Below are 17,407 nucleotides of genomic sequence, written 5' to 3' on the forward strand. Positions count from 1 at the left end.
TTTATAATAGTAGTAGCCTAGTAATGATGGAAATACAACCGAGGAAGCCTGTAGTTGACCTATTTCTGCTCCTTGTCTCGACTCTATCTCCTCTGTCACAAACCCTAGTCTACCCCACTGTACCAATTTCTGGAATTGTTGTGGCCAACAGTATATCTAGGAGGGAGTGTCCTCTGTCCGAGGGATTAGTGATCTAGTACTTATTAAACCAGCTCATTAACTAAAACGGCCTTAGTGACACCAAAACAGGGTTCAGAGATGATCCTATGAGCCAATAATAAAACATGATAGCCAGATTACAAATCAACAACTTTCACGATTTATCTCTCTCGGCAGGAGGGTTTGCCCTGTCACTGTGATGTCAATCTCTCTGAAGGTACGTCCCAAATGGTGCCCTGTTCCATATGTAGTGTACTAGTTTTGTAGTGCACTACATAGGGACGAGGGATAGAGTGCCATTTGGGAAGCAGACTGGCTTTACACAATCCCTCTGGCAGAGGAAGCATTACTGGGTGGATTATACACCATCTGGTCTGGGGTCAGATCCATTTCAATTCAGTCGATTCTAGAACTAAACCAAAATTCTGATTCCAATTTTCTTTTAAATGTATTGATTTTCAGGTTATTGACTGAATTTTAATGGAATGAACTCCAAATACCGCTAGCTATCTCATGGTGTAGATATTTTCTGGTCTTCTCCAGTATTCCTTTATTTTATGCTGCTGGAACAATGACTCACTCTGTCTCTCTCTATGTCGTTCTCTCTCTTTCTCTATGTCTCTATCGCTCTCTCTTTCTCTCTCTCTCGCGCTCTCTTTCTCTATATATCTCTCTCTCACTCTTTCTCTCTCTCTCTTTCTCCATCCCTCTCTCTGTAGCAGTGGTCTAAAGTAGTTACAGTAAGTAAACATACTTTAAAGTACTACTTAAGTAGTTGTCTGGTGTATCTGTACTTTACTTTACCATTTATATGTTTGATTACCTTTACTTTAACTTCAATACATTCCTAAAGAAAATAATATTTTTTACTCCAAACATTTCTTCTAACACCCCAAAGTATTCGTTATACTTTGAATGGAAAATTGTCAAATTCACAGACTTATCAAGAGCACATCCCTGGTCATCCCTACTCTGATCTGGCAGACTCACTAAACAGAGCACATCCCTGGTCATCCCTACTCTGATCTGGCAGACTCACTAAACAGAGCACATCCCTGGTCACTCCTACTCTGATCTGGCAGACTCACTAAACAGAGCACATCCCTGGTCACTCCTACTCTGATCTGGCAGACCCACTAAACAGAGCACATCCCTGGTCATTCCTACTCTGATCTGGCAGACTCACTAAACAGAGCACATCCCTGGTCATTCCTACTCTGATCTGGCAGACTCACTAAACAGAGCACATCCCTGGTCATTCCTACTCTGATCTGGCAGACCCACTAAACAGAGCACATCCCTGGTCATTCCTACTCTGATCTGGCAGACCCACTAAACAGAGCACATCCCTGGTCATTCCTACTCTGATCTGGCAGACTCACTAAACAGAGCACATCCCTGGTCATTCCTACTCTGATCTGGCAGACCCACTAAACAGAGCACATCCCTGGTCATTCCTACTCTGATCTGGCAGACCCACTAAACAGAGCACATCCCTGGTCATTCCTACTCTGATCTGGCAGACTCACTAAACACATGCTTAGTTTGTAAATTAGTGTGTTGGAGTGTGCCTCTCGCTATCCGTAAATGTAAAAAAATATCACAATTTTGCCATCTGGTTTGCTTAATATGATCCATTTGAAATTATTTATACTTTTACTTTTGATACTTAAGTATATTTAAAGAAAATACGTTTATACTTTAACTCAAGTTGTATTTTATTGGGTCACTTTCACTTTTACTTGAGTCATTTTCTATTAAGGTATATTTACTTTTAATCAAGTATGAAAATGATGTACTTTTTCCACCACTGCTTTGTAGTACATATACAGTAACTCTCCACACAAGATAACAGGATAGGACAGGATAACAGGATAAGACAAAATAACAGGATAAGACAGGACAACAGGATAAGACAAAATAACAGGATAAGAGGATAATAGAATAACAGGATAAGACAGGACAACAGGATAAGACAAAATAACAGGATAAGACAGGATAGGACAGAATAACAGGATAAGACAGGATGACAGGATAAGACAGGATAACAGGATAAGACAGAATAACCGGATAAGACAGAATAACAGGATAAGACAGGATAAAACAGAATAGCAGGATAAGACAGAATAACAGGATAAGATGGGATAAGACAGGATAAGACAGGATGACAGGATAAGACCATATAACATGATAAAACAGAATAACAGGATAAGACAGGATAAAACAGAATAGCAGGATAAGACAGGATAAGACAGAATAACATGATAAAACGGGATAACATGACAAGACAGAATAACAGGATAAGACAGAATAACAGGATAAGACAGAATAACAGGATAAGACAGGATAAGACAGTATAACAGGACAAGACAGAATGACAGGATAAGACAGGATGACAGGATAAGACAGGATACGACAGGATAACAAGATAAGACAGGATGACAGGATAAGACAGGATAAGACAGGATAACAAGATAAGACAGGATAAGACAGGATAACAAGATAAGACAGGATAAGACAAGATAAGACAGGATAAGACAGGATGACAGGATAAGACAGGATACGACAGGATAACAAGATAAGACAGGATGACAGGATAAGACAGGATAACATGATAAGACAGGATAAGACAGGATAACAGGATAACACTAGTTTGAATGGAGCTGAGGAAATAGTGATTAAAAGAAAATGTGTGATACACAACAAGGTCTGGGAAATGAAGAATTATTCAGCCTTGTCCGAACCAGAACGGACCATATTTTATTTTATTCTGATAACAGGGTGATTCCACTCTGGGATGCATGCTGGCATTTTAGGGGGTTTAATCTTCTGTGTCTTTAATAATCCAGTGGTCTGAAGATGAAAGCCCTTTGATTACAGGAGGTCACGATGGGCTGTCTGTCTGTGTGTGCAGGTACCAGCACAGTGTCAGAATCAAAGGTGTACATACATCAGCGACATCATCGACATCAGCTACAGTGGGGCAAAAAAGTATTTAGTCAGCCACCAATTGTGCAAGTTCACTTAAAAAGATGAGAGAGACCTGTAATTTTCATCATAGGTACACTTCAACTATGACAGAGAAAATTAGGAAAAAAATCCAGAAAATCACATTGTAGGATTTTTAATTAATTTATTTGCAAATTATGGTGGAAAATAAGTATTTGGTCACCTACAAACAAGCAAGATTTCTGGCTCTCACAGACCTGTACCTTCTTATTTAAGAGGCTCCTCTGTCCTCCACTCGTTACCTGTATTAATGGCAACTATTTGAACTTGTTATCAGTATAAAAGACACCTGTCCACAACCTCAAACAGTCACACTCCAAACTCCACTATGGCCAAGACCAAAGAGCTGTCAAAGGACACCAGACAGAAAATTGTAGACCTGCACCAGGCTGGGAAGACTGAATCTGCAATAGGTAAGCAGCTTGGTTTGAAGAAATCAACTGTGGGAGCAATTATTAGGAAATGGAAGACATACAAGACCACTGGTAATCTCCCTCGATCTGGGGCTCCACGCAAGATGTCACCCCGTGGGGTCAAAATGATCACAAGAACGGTGAGCAGAAATCCCAGAACCACACGGGGGACCTAGTGAATGACCTGCAGAGAGCCTGGACTAAAGTAACAAAGGCTACCATCAGTAACACACTACGCATCATATCAGCAATAGATCAAATGATGGAGAGGATGGATTGTTGGGAGAGGAGTGGTCTCCCTACTACCCCACCTACCCTCCCACCAACAACTCTACCATCTCCTCCAGCGGGATCCGGTGCCAGCGCTCTGCACATCACGCCTCCGAGGGAGTACGATGAAGCGGTGGCGGGGTGCCAGGGATTTCTGCTACAACTAGAGCTCTACCTGGCCACCGTTCGGCCTGCTCCCTCGGATGAGGAGAGCATGAGTGTCCTCGTCTCCTGCCTGACGGGTAGGGCCCTGGAGTGGGCCAACGCCGTTTGGAACGGGCCCGAATCAGCGAGGGTCCACTACCTGGAGTTCACCCGCCGTTTCCGGGCTGTGTTCGATCATCCTCCGGAGGGCCGAGCGGCGGGTGAGAGGTTGTTCCATCTCCGGCAGGGGACGAGGAGCCCGCAGGACTTTGCGTTGGATTTCCGGACTTTGGCCGCTGGAGCTGGGTGGAACGACAGGTGTAGGTGTAGCCTAAGAGAGGACGTCCGCAGGGAGCTGGCTTGTCGGGACACTACGCTCAGCTTGGTTGAGCTGATCGACATGTCTATCCGGCTAGACCCCCCCCCCCTCCAATCCCGATGGAGCTAGGAGGGGCTGCGTCTAGGGAGACCAGAGGAGGAGGCTCCTCCTGTACCCATTGTGGCCGGAGAGGGCACACTTCCGGTCGGTGCTGGAGGAGTCCATCTGGGAGTCGAGAGGGCAGGCGGAACAATCCTCGGTCACGCCAGGTGAGTCAGCACCACACTCTCCCAGAGCTTCCTGTTGGACACATGTTTTTGTTCATCTGTTTCCTTAAGTTTTTCTAGTCGATTCAGGCGCAGCGGGGAATTTTATAGATCGCGGACTCGCTCAGAAGTTGAGGATTCCGTTAGTTAAGGTAGACCCCCCCTTCCCCGTGCACTCTTTAGATAGTCGACCGTTAGGGTCAGGGCTGGTCAGGGAGGCCACGATTCCTCTGGAGATGATTACGCAGGGGGATCATAAGGAACGGATTAGTCTGTTCCTTATCGATTCACCTGCGTTTCCGGTGGTACAGGGGATTCCCTGGCTGGTTATTCACAATCCTAAACTTTCGTGGAGACAGGGAGCTCTCCAGGGGTGGTCTGATGAGTGTTCAGGCAGGTGTTTAGGAGTTTCCATCGGTGCGACAATGGTGGAGAGTTCAGACCAGGTTTCCACCGTGCGCATTCCTGCTGAGTATGCCGATTTGGCTATCGCCTTCAGTAAGAAGAAGGCGACCCTATTACCACCACATCGACAGGGGGATTGCGTGATAAACCTCCAGGTAAACGCTGCACTACCCAGGAGTCACGTGTATCCGTTGTCCCAGGAGGAGACGTTGGCTATGGAGACATGGAAGGCTCTGGGACAGGGGTACATTCGGCCCTCCATGTCACCCGTCTCCTCAAGTTTCTTTTTCGTGAAGAAAAAGGAGGGTGGTTTGCGTCCGTGTATTGATTATTGAGGTCTAAATTCCATCATTGTGGGTTTTAGGTACCCACTACCTCTCATTGCTACGGCGGTGGATCATTTCACGGGGCGCGATTTTTCACGAAACTGGATCTCAGGAGCGTGTATAATCTGGTGTGTATTCGGGAGGGAGATGAGTGGAAAACCGCATTTAGTACCACATCTGGCCATTAAGAGTACCTCGTCATGCCGTACGGGTTAAGGAATGCTCCAGACATCTTTCAATCCTTAGTTGATGAGATTCTCAGAGACCTGCACGGACAGGGTGTAGTGGTGTATATTGACGACATCTTGATCTACTCCGCTACACGCGCCGAGCATGTGTCTCTGGTGCGCAAGGTTCTTGGGCTGCTGGAGCATGACCTGTATGTGAAGGCAGAGAAATGTGAATTTTCTAAACGAGCCGTTTCCTTCCTGGGTTATCGCATTTCCACCTCGGGGGTGGTAATGGAGGGAATCGCCTCAAGGCCGTGCGTAATTGGCCGACTCCCACCACGGTAATGGAGGTGCAGCGGTTCTTGGGGTTGCCAATTACTACCAGAGGTTTATCCAGGGCTTTGGCCAGGTGGCGGCCCCTATTACCTCACTTTCTGAAGGGGGGGCCGGTGCGTTTGCAGTGGTCAGCAGAGGCAGACGGAGCGTTCCGCAGTTTGAAGGCGCTGTTCACCCGAAGCTCAACCCCTGTGCTTTATTTTCGAGGAAGCTCGGGCCAGCGGAGCGGAATTATGATGTGGGGGATAGGGAGTTGTTGGCCATGGTTAAGGGTCTGAAGGTGTGGAGACACTGGCTTGAGGGGGCTAAGCACCCTTTTCTCATCTGGACTGACCATTGTAACCTGGAGTATATCCGATCAGCTAGGAGACTGAATTCTCGTCAGGCAAAGTGGGCCATGTATTTCACCCGATTTCGTTTTACGATCTCGTATCGACCAGGTTCCCTCAATACTAAGGCCGACGCGCTGTCCCGCCTATACGACACTGATGACCGGCCCATCGATCCTACTCCCATCATTCCGGCTGCCAAGCTGGTAGCACCGGTAGTATAGGAGATGGACACGGACATCGAGCGGGCACTAAGGGAGGAACCTGCGCCTCCACAGTGCCCGGAGGGTCGTAGGTACGTGCCGCTCGCTGTTCGTGATCAATTGATTCGATGGGCACATAGTCTACCCCCATCAGGTCACCCGGGTATTTCGAGGACGGTGCGAAGTCTTAGAGGGAAGTACTGGTGGTCTACCTTGGTGAGAGACGTGCGATTCTATGTCTCCTCCTGTTCGGTATGCGCTCAGAGTAAGGCTCCTAGACATTTGCCACGAGGGAAATTACAACCCCTCCCCGTTCCACAATGGCCGTGGTCCCATCTATCGGTGGATTTTCTTACGGATCTTCCCCTGTCTCAGGGGAACACGGCGATCCTGGTCGTTGTGGATCGGTTCTCAAAGTCCTGCCGTCTTATGCCGTTGCCCGGACTCCCTACGGCCCTGCAGACTGTGGAGGCACTATTCACCCATGTCTTTTGGCACTACGGGGTGCCCGAGGATGGAGAGAGTGAACCAGGAGGTGGGTAGGTTTCTGCGGTCGTATTGCCAGGACCGGCCAGGGGAGCGGGCGAGATACATCCCCTGGGCCATTTCTCACTCAGCCACTCCTCTACCAACATGTCACTGTTGAGTGCGTGTTGGGGTACCAGCCGGTTCTGGCACCATGGCATCAGAGCCAGACCGAGGCTCCTGCGGTGGAGGAGTGGGTGCAGCGCTCTAAGGAGACCTGGAGAGCCGTCCAGGAGTCATTGCGTCAGGCGAGTGGACGACAGAAGAAGAGCGCTGACCGTCACCGCAGAGAGACCCCCGTATTTGCACCGGGGGACAGGGTCTGACTCTGGACCCGAAACCTGCCCCTCCGCCTGCCCTGCTGGGTCCGCAGTGTGTAGGGCCATTTAAAGTCCTGAGGAGAATAAACGAGGTGTGCTATCGATTGTTACTCCCTTCGTATTATCGTATTAACCCCTCGTTTCATGTGTCTCTCCTCAGGCCGGTGGTAGCTGGTCCCATGCAGGAAAGTGAGGTGCCGGAGGTCCCTCCGACCCCTCTGGACATCGTGTCGGCGCGCTGCGGGAGCCGCGCGTCAGGGGCGGGGTACTGTCACGAATACCACCGAAGGTGTCTCCCCTTCCTGCTCGGGTGGCGCTCGGCGCTCGTCATCGCCGGTCTATTAGCTGCCACTGAAGGTGTCTCCCCTTCCTGCTCGGGTGGCGCTCGGCGCTCGTCGTCGCCGTTCTATTAGCTGCCACTGAAGGTGTCTCCCTTCCTGCTCGGGTGGCGCTGTATTAGCTGCCACTGGTCTCCCCTTCCTGCTCGGGTGGCGCTCGGCGCTCGTCGTCGCCGGTCTATTAGCTGCCACTGAAGGTGTCTCCCTTCCTGCTCGGGTGGCGCTCGTCGTCGCCCTATTAGCTGCCACTGAAGGTGTCTCCCCTTCCTGCTCGGGTGGCGCTCGGCGGTCGTCGTCGCCGGTCTATTAGCTGCCACTGAAGGTGTCTCCCTTCCTGCTCGGGTGGCGCCGGCGCCTCGTCGCTGGTCTATTAGCTGTCACTGAAGGTGTCTCCTTCCTGCTCGGGTGGCGCTCGGCGCTCGTCGTCGCTGGTCTATTAGGTCACTGAAGGTGTCTCCCCTTCCTGCTCGGGTGGCGCCGGCGCTCGTCGTCGCTGGTCTATTAGCTGCCACTGAAGGTGTCTCCCCTTCCTGCTCGGGTGGCGCTCGGCGCTCGTCGTCGCCGGTCTATTAGCTGCCACTGAAGGTGTCTCCCCTTCCTGCTCGGGTGGCGCTCGGCGGTCGTCGTCGCCGGTCTACCACTGAAGGTGTCTCCCCTTCCTGCTCGGGTGGCGCTCGATTAGCTGCCACTGAAGGTGTCTCCCCTTCCTGCTCGGGTGGCGCTCGGCGGTCGTCGTCGCCGGTCTATTAGCTGTCACTGAAGGTGTCTCCCCTTCCTGTTCGGGTGGCGCTCGGCGGTCGGACTCGTCGCCGGTCTATTAGCTGTCACTGAAGGTGTCTCCCCTTCCTGCTCGGGTGGCGCTCGGCGGGTCGTCGCATCTATTAGCTGTCACTGAAGGTGTCTCCCCTTCCTGCTCGGGTGGCGCTCGGCGCTCGTCGTCGCCGGTCTATTAGCTGCCACTGAAGGTGTCTCCCCTTCCTGCTCGGGTGGCGCTCGGCGCTCGTCGTCGCCGGTCTATTAGCTGCCACTGAAGGTGTCTCCCCTTCCTGCTCGGGTGGCGCTCGGCGCTCGTCGTCGCCGGTCTATTAGCTGCCACTGAAGGTGTCTCCCCTTCCTGCTCGGGTGGCGCTCAGCGGTCGTCGTCGCTGGTCTATTAGCTGCCACTGAAGGTGTCTCCCCTTCCTGCTCGGGTGGCGCTCGGCGGTCGTCGTCGCTGGTCTATTAGCTGCCACTGAAGGTGTCTCCCCTTCCTGTTCGGGTGGCGCTCGGCGGTCGGTCGCCCCGGTCTATTAGCTGTCACTGAAGGTGTCTCCCCTTCCTGCTCGGGTGGCGCTCGGCGCTCGTCGTCGCCGGTCTATTAGCTGCCACTGAAGGTGTCTCCCCTTCCTGCTCGGGTGGCGCTCGGCGCTCGTCGTCGCCGGTCTATTAGCTGTCACTGAAGGTGTCTCCCCTTCCTGCTCGGGTGGCGCTCGGCGCTCGTCGTCGCCGGTCTATTAGCTGTCACTGAAGGTGTCTCCCCTTCCTGCTCGGGTGGCGCTCGGCGCTCGTCGTCGCCGGTCTATTAGCTGTCACTGAAGGTGTCTCCCCTTCCTGCTCGGGTGGCGCTCGGCGGTGGTCGCTGGTCTATTAGCTGCCACTGAAGGTGTCTCCCCTTCCTGCTCGGGTGGCGCTCGGCGCTCGTCGTCGCCGGTCTATTAGCTGTCACTGAAGGTGTCTCCCCTTCCTGCTCGGGTGGCGCTCGGCGCTCGTCGTCGCCGGTCTATTAGCTGTCACTGAAGGTGTCTCCCCTTCCTGCTCGGGTGGCGCTCGGCGGTCGTCGTCGCCGGTCTATTAGCTGCCACTGAAGGTGTCTCCCCTTCCTGTTCTGGCGCTCGGCGGTGTCGTCGCCGGTCTATTAGCTGCCACTGAAGGTGTCTCCCTTCCTGTTCGGGTGGCGCTCGGCGGTCGTCGTCGCCGGTCTATTAGCTGCCACTGAAGGTGTCTCCCCTTCCTGCTCGGGTGGCGTTCGGCGGTCGTCGCGCTGGTCTATTAGCTGCCACTGAAGGTGTCTCCCCTTCCTGTTCGGGTGGCGCTCGGCGGTCGTCGTCGCCGGTCTATTAGCTGCCACTGAAGGTGTCTCCCCTTCCTGTTCGGGTGGCGCTCGGCGGTCGTCGTCGCCGGTCTATTAGCTGCCACTGAAGGTGTCTCCCCTTCCTGCTCGGGTGGCGCTCGGTCGTGTCGCTGGTCTATTAGCTGCCACTGAAGGTGTCTCCCCTTCCTGCTCGGGTGGCGCTCGCCGGTCTATTAGCTGCCACTGAAGGTGTCTCCCCTTCCTGCTCGGGTGGCTCGGCGGTCGTCGTCGCCGGTCTATTAGCTGCCACTGAAGGTGTCTCCCCTTCCTGTTCGGGTGGCGCTCGGCGGTCGCAACGGTCTATTAGCTGCCACTGAAGGTGGATCCCCTTCCTGCTCGGGTGGCGCTCGGCGGTCGCGTCGCCGGTCTATTAGCTGCCACTGAAGGTGTCTCCCCTTCCTGCTCGGGTGGCGCTGATTAGCTGTCACTGAAGGTGGATCCCCTTCCTGTTCGGGTTCCTTTTCGTCGCCGGTCTATTAGCTGCCACTGAAGGTGGATCCCCTTCCTGCTCGGGTGGCGCTCGGCGGTCGTCGTCGCCGGTCTATTAGCTGCCACTGAAGGTGTCTCCCCTTCCTGCTCGGGTGGCGCTCGGCGCTCGTCGTCGCTGGTCTATTAGCTGTCACTGAAGGTGGATCCCCTTCCTGTTCGGGTGGCGCTCGGCGCTCGTCGTCGCCGGTCTATTAGCTGCCACTGAAGGTGGATCCCTTCCTGCTCGGGTGGCGCTCGGCGCTCGTCGTCGCCGGTCTATTAGCTGCCACTGAAGGTGTCTCCCCTTCCTGCTCGGGTGGCGCTCGGCGCTCGTCGTCGCCGGTCTATTAGCTGTCACTGAAGGTGTCTCCCCTTCCTGCTCGGGTGGCGCTCGGCGCTCGTCGTCGCCGGTCTATTAGCTGCCACTGAAGGTGTCTCCCCTTCCTGCTCGGGTGGCGCTCGGCGCTCGTCATCGCCGGTCTATTAGCTGTCACTGAAGGTGTCTCCCCTTCCTGCTCGGGTGGCGCTCGGCGCTCGTCGTCGCCGGTCTATTAGCTGCCACCGATCCATTTTTCCTTTTAGTTTGTTTTTGTCGAATTGTTTTCACCTGTTCCTTGTTGGGGTTTTGGGATGGGTGTTATTTAAGTTTGTTTTGCCCGCTGGTGTTTGTGCGGGCTTGTTGGTTGTTACGTTTGGTGATGTATCGTGTTTTGGTTTTGGGTTTTTCGCTGTCCAGTGTGCATCTAGGTTTTGGGTTGGTTTTGCGCCAGTGTTTTGGGCATTCACCCATGTTTTGGACCTGTTACGATTTGAAAGAAATTAATGCGTTTTCCCGTTCATTTCGCTCTCTGCATCTGACTCCTCACTCATTCCACTCACCTGTCGTTACAATCATCTACATCAGCTACATAAACTACATCAGCTACATCTACATCATCTACATCTACATCAGCTACATCTACATCATTATCAGCTACATCATCTACATCATCTACATCATCGACATCAACTATATCAGCTACACCTACATCTACATCAGCTACATCTACATCATCATCAGCTACATCATCTACATCTTCGACATCAACTACATCTACATCAGCTACATCTACATCATCATCAGCTAAATCATCTACATCAGCTACATCAGCTACATCATCATCAGCTGCCCCAGCTACATCTACATCAGCTAAGGCATCTACATCATCATCAGCTACATCATCTACATCAGCTACATCAGCTACATCAGCTGCATCAGCTACATCATCTACATCAGCTACATCTTCATCAGCTACATCATCATCAGCTACAGCTTCATCAGCTACATCATCTATTTCATAATCATCTACATCATCAGCTCCCTCTGCTACATAATCTACATCAACATCAGCTACATTATCTACATCATCATCAGCTACATCATCTACATCAGCTACATGATCATCATCTACATCATCTACATTATCTACATCATCATCAACTACGTCTTCTACATCATCATCAGCTACCACATCTACATCAGCTACATCATCTACCTTAGCTACATCATCATCAGCTACATCAGCTACATCATCATCAGCTACATCAGCTACATCATCTACCTTAACTACATCATCATCAGCTACCTCACTACATCATCATCAGCTACATCATCATCAGCTACATCAGCTACATCATCTACCTTCACTACATCATCATCAGCTACATCATCTACATCATTATCAGCTACATCATATACCTTAACTACATCATCATCAGCTACATCATCATCAGCTACATCATCTACCTTCACTACATCATCATCAGCTACATCAGCTACATCATCTACATGCAAAGATGGAAAAAGCCATGGGTGTCACTGTCATCTGCTCTTAAATTCTGTGTTTGTTTACAGTATATGTCTATTTACAGTCTGTATTAGTTGACATTATGTGTTTGTTGACAGTCTGTGTTTATTTACATTATACATTTGTTTACAGTATGTGTATGTTTACAGTCTGTGCTTGTTTACAGTCTGTGCATGTTTACAGTATGTGTATGTTTACAGTCTGTGCTTGTTTACAGTCTGTGATTAAAAAGACAGTCAAGCCTTTTCCTGTGGCCCCACAGAAGCACTGTGTCTAAGTGTCAAACAGGGAGAGAGAGAAAGAAGGGGAGGAAGAGAGAGGTGTACGGGGAGGGAGTGAGGCAGAGAGGAGAGGGGCTCCTACTGGCTCCTTGTAGGCACAGTGTAGTGTAGTGTTGGTGCTGGCTGAAGGGTAGAGATTGAGAGCAGCAGAGGGGAGGGGAGGGCGTATGTCAGCTGGATCAGCAAGAGAGAGCAGCTAGAGAAGGAGGGGAGGGGAGGGCGTATGTCAGCTGGATCAGCAAGAGAGAGCAGCTAGAGAAGGAGGGGAGGGGAGGGCGTATGTCAGCTGGATCAGCAAGTGAGAGCAGCTAGAGAAGGAGGGGAGGGGAGGGCGTATGTCAGCTGGATCAGCAAGTGAGAGCAGCTAGAGAGGGAGCCACAGCACAGTGAAAGAGTGTGTGTGTATGAGCCTGCCTGCCTGCCTTCCTGCTTGCTTGCCTGACTGACTGTGTGTGTGTGTGTGTGTGTGAGAGAGAGAGAGAGAGAGAGAGAGAGAGAGAGGGAGAGTCAGGGAGCTTGTGGATACTACTCCACCAGACTGCATGTCTCTGGCATCACTAGGGGAGCAGTCCACACATTACAGAGGTAAGACACATTGCCACCATATTCTAACCATGTATATTGTTGGCTTTCCCTTTGTTTGGTTGTAAGAAAAAGGATTGTTAGGGAGTGTCTGCTTCACAGGGGCGGTGGGTCTGTTGATTTACAGTCAGTGGTTGTGTCAGTGCTGCAGGGGAGAAAAAGGTCTGTTCTGTTCCCGTCTTCCCTTCAGCTGGTCTCTACATCATGTAATCCCCCTCTCTCTCTCTCTCTCTCTCTCTCTCTCTCTCTCTCTCCTCTCTCTCTCTCTATCCCTCTTTCCCTCTCCTCTCTCTCCCTCTCCCTCTTTCCCTCTCTCTCTCTCTCTCTCCCCTCTTTACCTCTCTCTCTCTCTCTTCTCTCTCTCTCTCTCTCTCTCTCTCTCTCTCCCCCTCTCTCTCTCCCTCTTTCCCTCTCTCTCTCTCTCTCTCTCTCTCTCTCTCTCTCTCTCTCTCTCTCTCTCTCTCTCTCTCTTTTTCCCTTTTGCTCGCGCTCTCCCTCTTTTCCTCTTTCCCTCCCTCTCTCTATCTCTCTCTCTCTCTCTCTCTCCCTCTTTCCCTTTCGCTCGCGCTCGCGCTCTCCCTCTTTCCCTCGTTCCCTCCCTCTCTCTATCCCTCTCACTCCCTCTTTCCCTCTCTCTCTTCGTCTTTCCCTCCCTCTCTCTATCCCTCTCACTCTCTCTTTCCCTCTCTCTCTCTTTCTCTCTGTCCCTCTCACTCCCTCTTTCCCTCTCTCTCTCTTTCTCTCTCTCCCTCTTTCCCTCTCTCTTTCTCTATCTCCCTCTTTCCCTCTCACTCCCTCTTTCCCCCCCTCTCTCTATCCCTCTCACTCTCTCTTTCCCGCTCTCTCTCTTTCTCACTCTCCCTCTTTCCCTCTCTCTCTCTTTCTCTTTCTCCCTCTTTCCCTCTCACTCCCTCTTTCCCTCTCTCTCTCTCTTTCTCTCTGTCCCTCTCACTCCCTCTTTCCCTCTCTCTCTCTTTCTCTCTCTCCCTCTTTCCCTCTCTCTCTCTCTTTCTCTCTCTCCCTCTTTCCCTCTCTCTCTCTCTTTCTCTCTCTCCCTCCATCTCCCATTTTCTCTCTCTGAGGTGTGTTTTGCATTTACTGCCTTTGGATTTCTGATCTCTGTGTGTATGTGAGAGAGCGAGGGATTGAGAGAATGGAATGTTTTCATTTCACATTGGACAGGTCTGTTATATGCAGAGGGATAAATTAGGAGCATCTGTTTAGGGAAAATTTGCATGAGTGGGGGAAGAGAGAGTGAGACGGAGAGAGAGAAGGAGGTTAGGGGGAAGGGAGAGGACTGGAGGATAGATGCTGCTGGAGACAGGGGGAGGGGGGGGGGGCTGAGAATGGATTAGGAATCCCTCAACCCTCCCTTGGGTTCTCTGGTCGTTCCTATTCAGAAGGCAGTTACCGTTCGGTACTATTGTAAAATATCAGCTGACCACAGGCTGAGCTGTCCTCTCAGTGAAGCAGCAGGGTTAGTGTTGGCCATGTTGGATACATTCTCTTCTCTCTGGGAAAGGCTATCTTTGGGAACACACACTGATACAAGCAGACATTCACGCGCACGGACAGATTCACATTCAGATTTACAGACGCACACAAACACACACACACACCTTCACACTGTCACACCCAGTCAGCCATGTTAGGTGTGCATGTATTACTATCTCCTACTGTATTTCACTGTGGTGAGAATGACCATGTTCTCACGTTGTTATTTTCTCAGGCGTCAGCCCTGATTACATTACACTGAAATGGTTTAACCGCTGAAATAATGAGTGTTTTCTACCAGAGTATTATAAAGGCACATAACAAGTCCAGCGTCATAATTATGCAACTGCTCCGTTACAGGCTGCTCAGCTCTCGTGACACAGAACAGAACAGAGATGTCGGAGAAGGGAAGTGTGCATATGTTTGTAGATATGTGTGTGTGTGTGTGTGTGTGTGTGCGTGTGTGTGTGTGTGTGTGTGTGTGTGTGTGTGTGTGTGTGTGTGTGTGTGTGTGTGTGTGTGTGTGTGTGTGTGTGTGTGTGTGTGTGTGTGTGTGTAACAGACAAACAGACAGACAGACAGACAGACAGACAGACAGACAGACAGACAGACAGACAGACAGACAGACAGACAGACAGACAGACAGACAGACAGAGTGGAAGAGAGAGGGAGACAAAAGATAAAATGCTAATGATTTCCCAGTTAAAGACTTTTCCTCTCTGTCCACCGAAAACCCATTGTTGCTTTCCATTCCCAGCTGGACCCTGCTTTGGGGTGTGGCTCTCTCCAAAACCTACTTACGACTGAGTCAGTAGCCACACACACACACACACACAAACACACACACACACACACACTCTAAAACCGACTTACGACTGAGTCAGTAGCCACACACACACACACACACTCTAAAACCGACTTACGACTGAGTCAGTAGCCACACACACACACACACACACTCTAAAACCCACTGACTGCTGAGTCACTGGCCTAGTTCTGGCCGGACTGGTAGAGATCAGGGCCGGACTGGTAGAGATCACATTATAGTTAGGGTTCTCATTATTGTGTCTGTCTCCCTGGTCAAAAGCAGTGTACTGTATAGGGAATAGGGTGCCATTTTGGAACACATCCTGTGTAATTATTCCTGTAAGTAGAGAGTAATAACTTTTTTTTAAAACTTTCTCATTGTTTAACTGTAGCCACTTACACCGTAGTAGCTATGAGTCAAAAGTCAATGAGGCTCCCTGATGGGGACGTTAGCTCATCACAGTGATGGAGTGCGGTGATGTACTGCATATGCACTCCATCCAAATGGCACTCTATTTCCTACACTGGTCAAACGTTGTGCACTAAATAGGGTTCCATTTGAGACGCGTCTGTGGTAAATGTGACACGTCATGTGACACGTCATGTGACAGGTTGAGAGGAGTATATACAGTGCCTTAGGGAAGTACGCAGACCATTCTGTTACGTTACGGCCTTATTCTAAAATTGATTTCATTGTTTTTTTCCCTCATCGATCTACACACTATACCCCATAATGACAATTCAAAAACAGGTTTCTATAAAATGTTGCTAATTAAAAATATAAAAAAACTGAAATATCACATTTTCATAAGTATTCAGACCCTTTACTCAGTACTTTGTTAAAGCACCGTTGGCAGCGATTACAGCCGTGAGTCTTCTTGGGTATGATGCTATAAGCTTGGCACACCTGTATTTGGGGAGTTTCCCCCATTCTTCTCTGCAGATCCTCTCAGGCTCTGTCAGGTTGGATGGGGAGTGTTGCTGCACAACTATTTTCAGGTCTCTCCAGAGATGTTCGATCGGGTTCAAGTCCGGGCTCTGGCTGGGCCACTCAAGGCCAGTGGTGTAAAGTACTTAAGTAAAAATACTTTAAAGTACTACTTAAGTAGTCCAATATCTGTACTTTACTTTCCTATTTATATTTTTGACAACTTTTACTTCACTACATTCCTAAAGAAAAGATGGACTTTTTACTCCATACATTTTCCCTGACACCCAACAGTACTCGTTACATTTTGAATGCTCAGCAGGACAGGAAAATGTCCCGATTCACAAACTTATCAAGAGAACATCCATGGTCATCCAAGTATATATGGTAATCCAAGTATATTTTAGGAATTACATTTACTTCTGATACTTAAGTATATTTAAAACCAAATACTTTTAGACTTTTACTCAAGTACTTATTTTACTTGAGTCATTTTATATAAAGGTATCTTTACTTTTACTCAAGTATGACATTTTGATACTTTTTCCCCCACTGCTCAAGGACATTCAGAGACTTGTCCCAAAGCCACTCCTGCGTTGTCTTGGCTGTGTGCTTAGGATCGTTGTCCTGTTGGAAGGTGAACCATTGCCCCAGTCTGAGGTCCTGAGCAGGTTTTCATCAAGGACCTCTCTGTACTTTGCTCTGTTCATATTTGCCTTGATCCTGACTAGTCTCCCAGTCCCTACCTCTGAAAAACATACCCACAGCATGATGCTGCCACCACCATGCTTCACTGTAGGGCCAAATAGTTCAATCTTGGTTTCATCAGACCAGAGAATCTTGTTTCTCATGGTCTGAGAGTCTTTAGGTGACTTTTGGCAAACTCCAAGCACGCTGTTATGTGTCTTTTACTGAGGAGTGGCTTCCATCTGGCCACTCTACCACAAAGGCCTGATTGGTGGAGTGCTGCAGAGATGGTTTTCCTTCTGGAAGGTTCTCCCATCTCCACAGAGGAACTCTGGAGCTCTGTCAGAGTGACAATCAGGTTCTTGGTCACCTCCCTGACCAAGCCCCTTCTCCCCCGATTCCTCAGTTTGGCCGGGCGGCCAGCTCTAGGAAGAGGCTTAGTGGTCACAAACTTAAGAATGATGGAGACCTCTTGGGATCTTCAATGCTGCAGATATTTTTTGGTACCCTTTCCCAGATCTGTGCCTCAATCCTGTCTCAGAGCTCAACGGACAATTCCTATGACCTCATGGCTTGGTTTTTGTAGAAAAAATATCAACGATGATCAATGGAAACAGGATGCATGTGAGCTCAATTCCGAGTCTGATAGCAAAGGGTCTGAATACTTATGT

General features: G+C 50.0%; 1 protein-coding gene across 2 annotated transcripts in view; it reads left to right on the top strand.

The window, feature by feature from the left end:
• The first annotated feature begins 12,579 nt into the window (after positions 1-12,579).
• The window catches only part of LOC118368045 (guanine nucleotide-binding protein G(I)/G(S)/G(O) subunit gamma-2-like), a 31,579-nt gene continuing 26,751 nt past the window's right edge, over positions 12,580-17,407 (top strand). Inside the window, exon 1 of one of the 2 annotated variants that reach the window (XM_052496518.1) lies at positions 12,580-12,823. The gene's annotated coding sequence lies outside the window, so the exon portion shown is untranslated. The remainder of the gene's footprint in view (positions 12,824-17,407) is intronic. The other variant, XM_052496517.1, reaches the window with a different exon arrangement.

The sequence above is a fragment of the Oncorhynchus keta genome, chromosome 35, assembly GCF_023373465.1.
Source record: "Oncorhynchus keta strain PuntledgeMale-10-30-2019 chromosome 35, Oket_V2, whole genome shotgun sequence".
Classification (NCBI taxonomy): domain Eukaryota; kingdom Metazoa; phylum Chordata; class Actinopteri; order Salmoniformes; family Salmonidae; genus Oncorhynchus; species Oncorhynchus keta.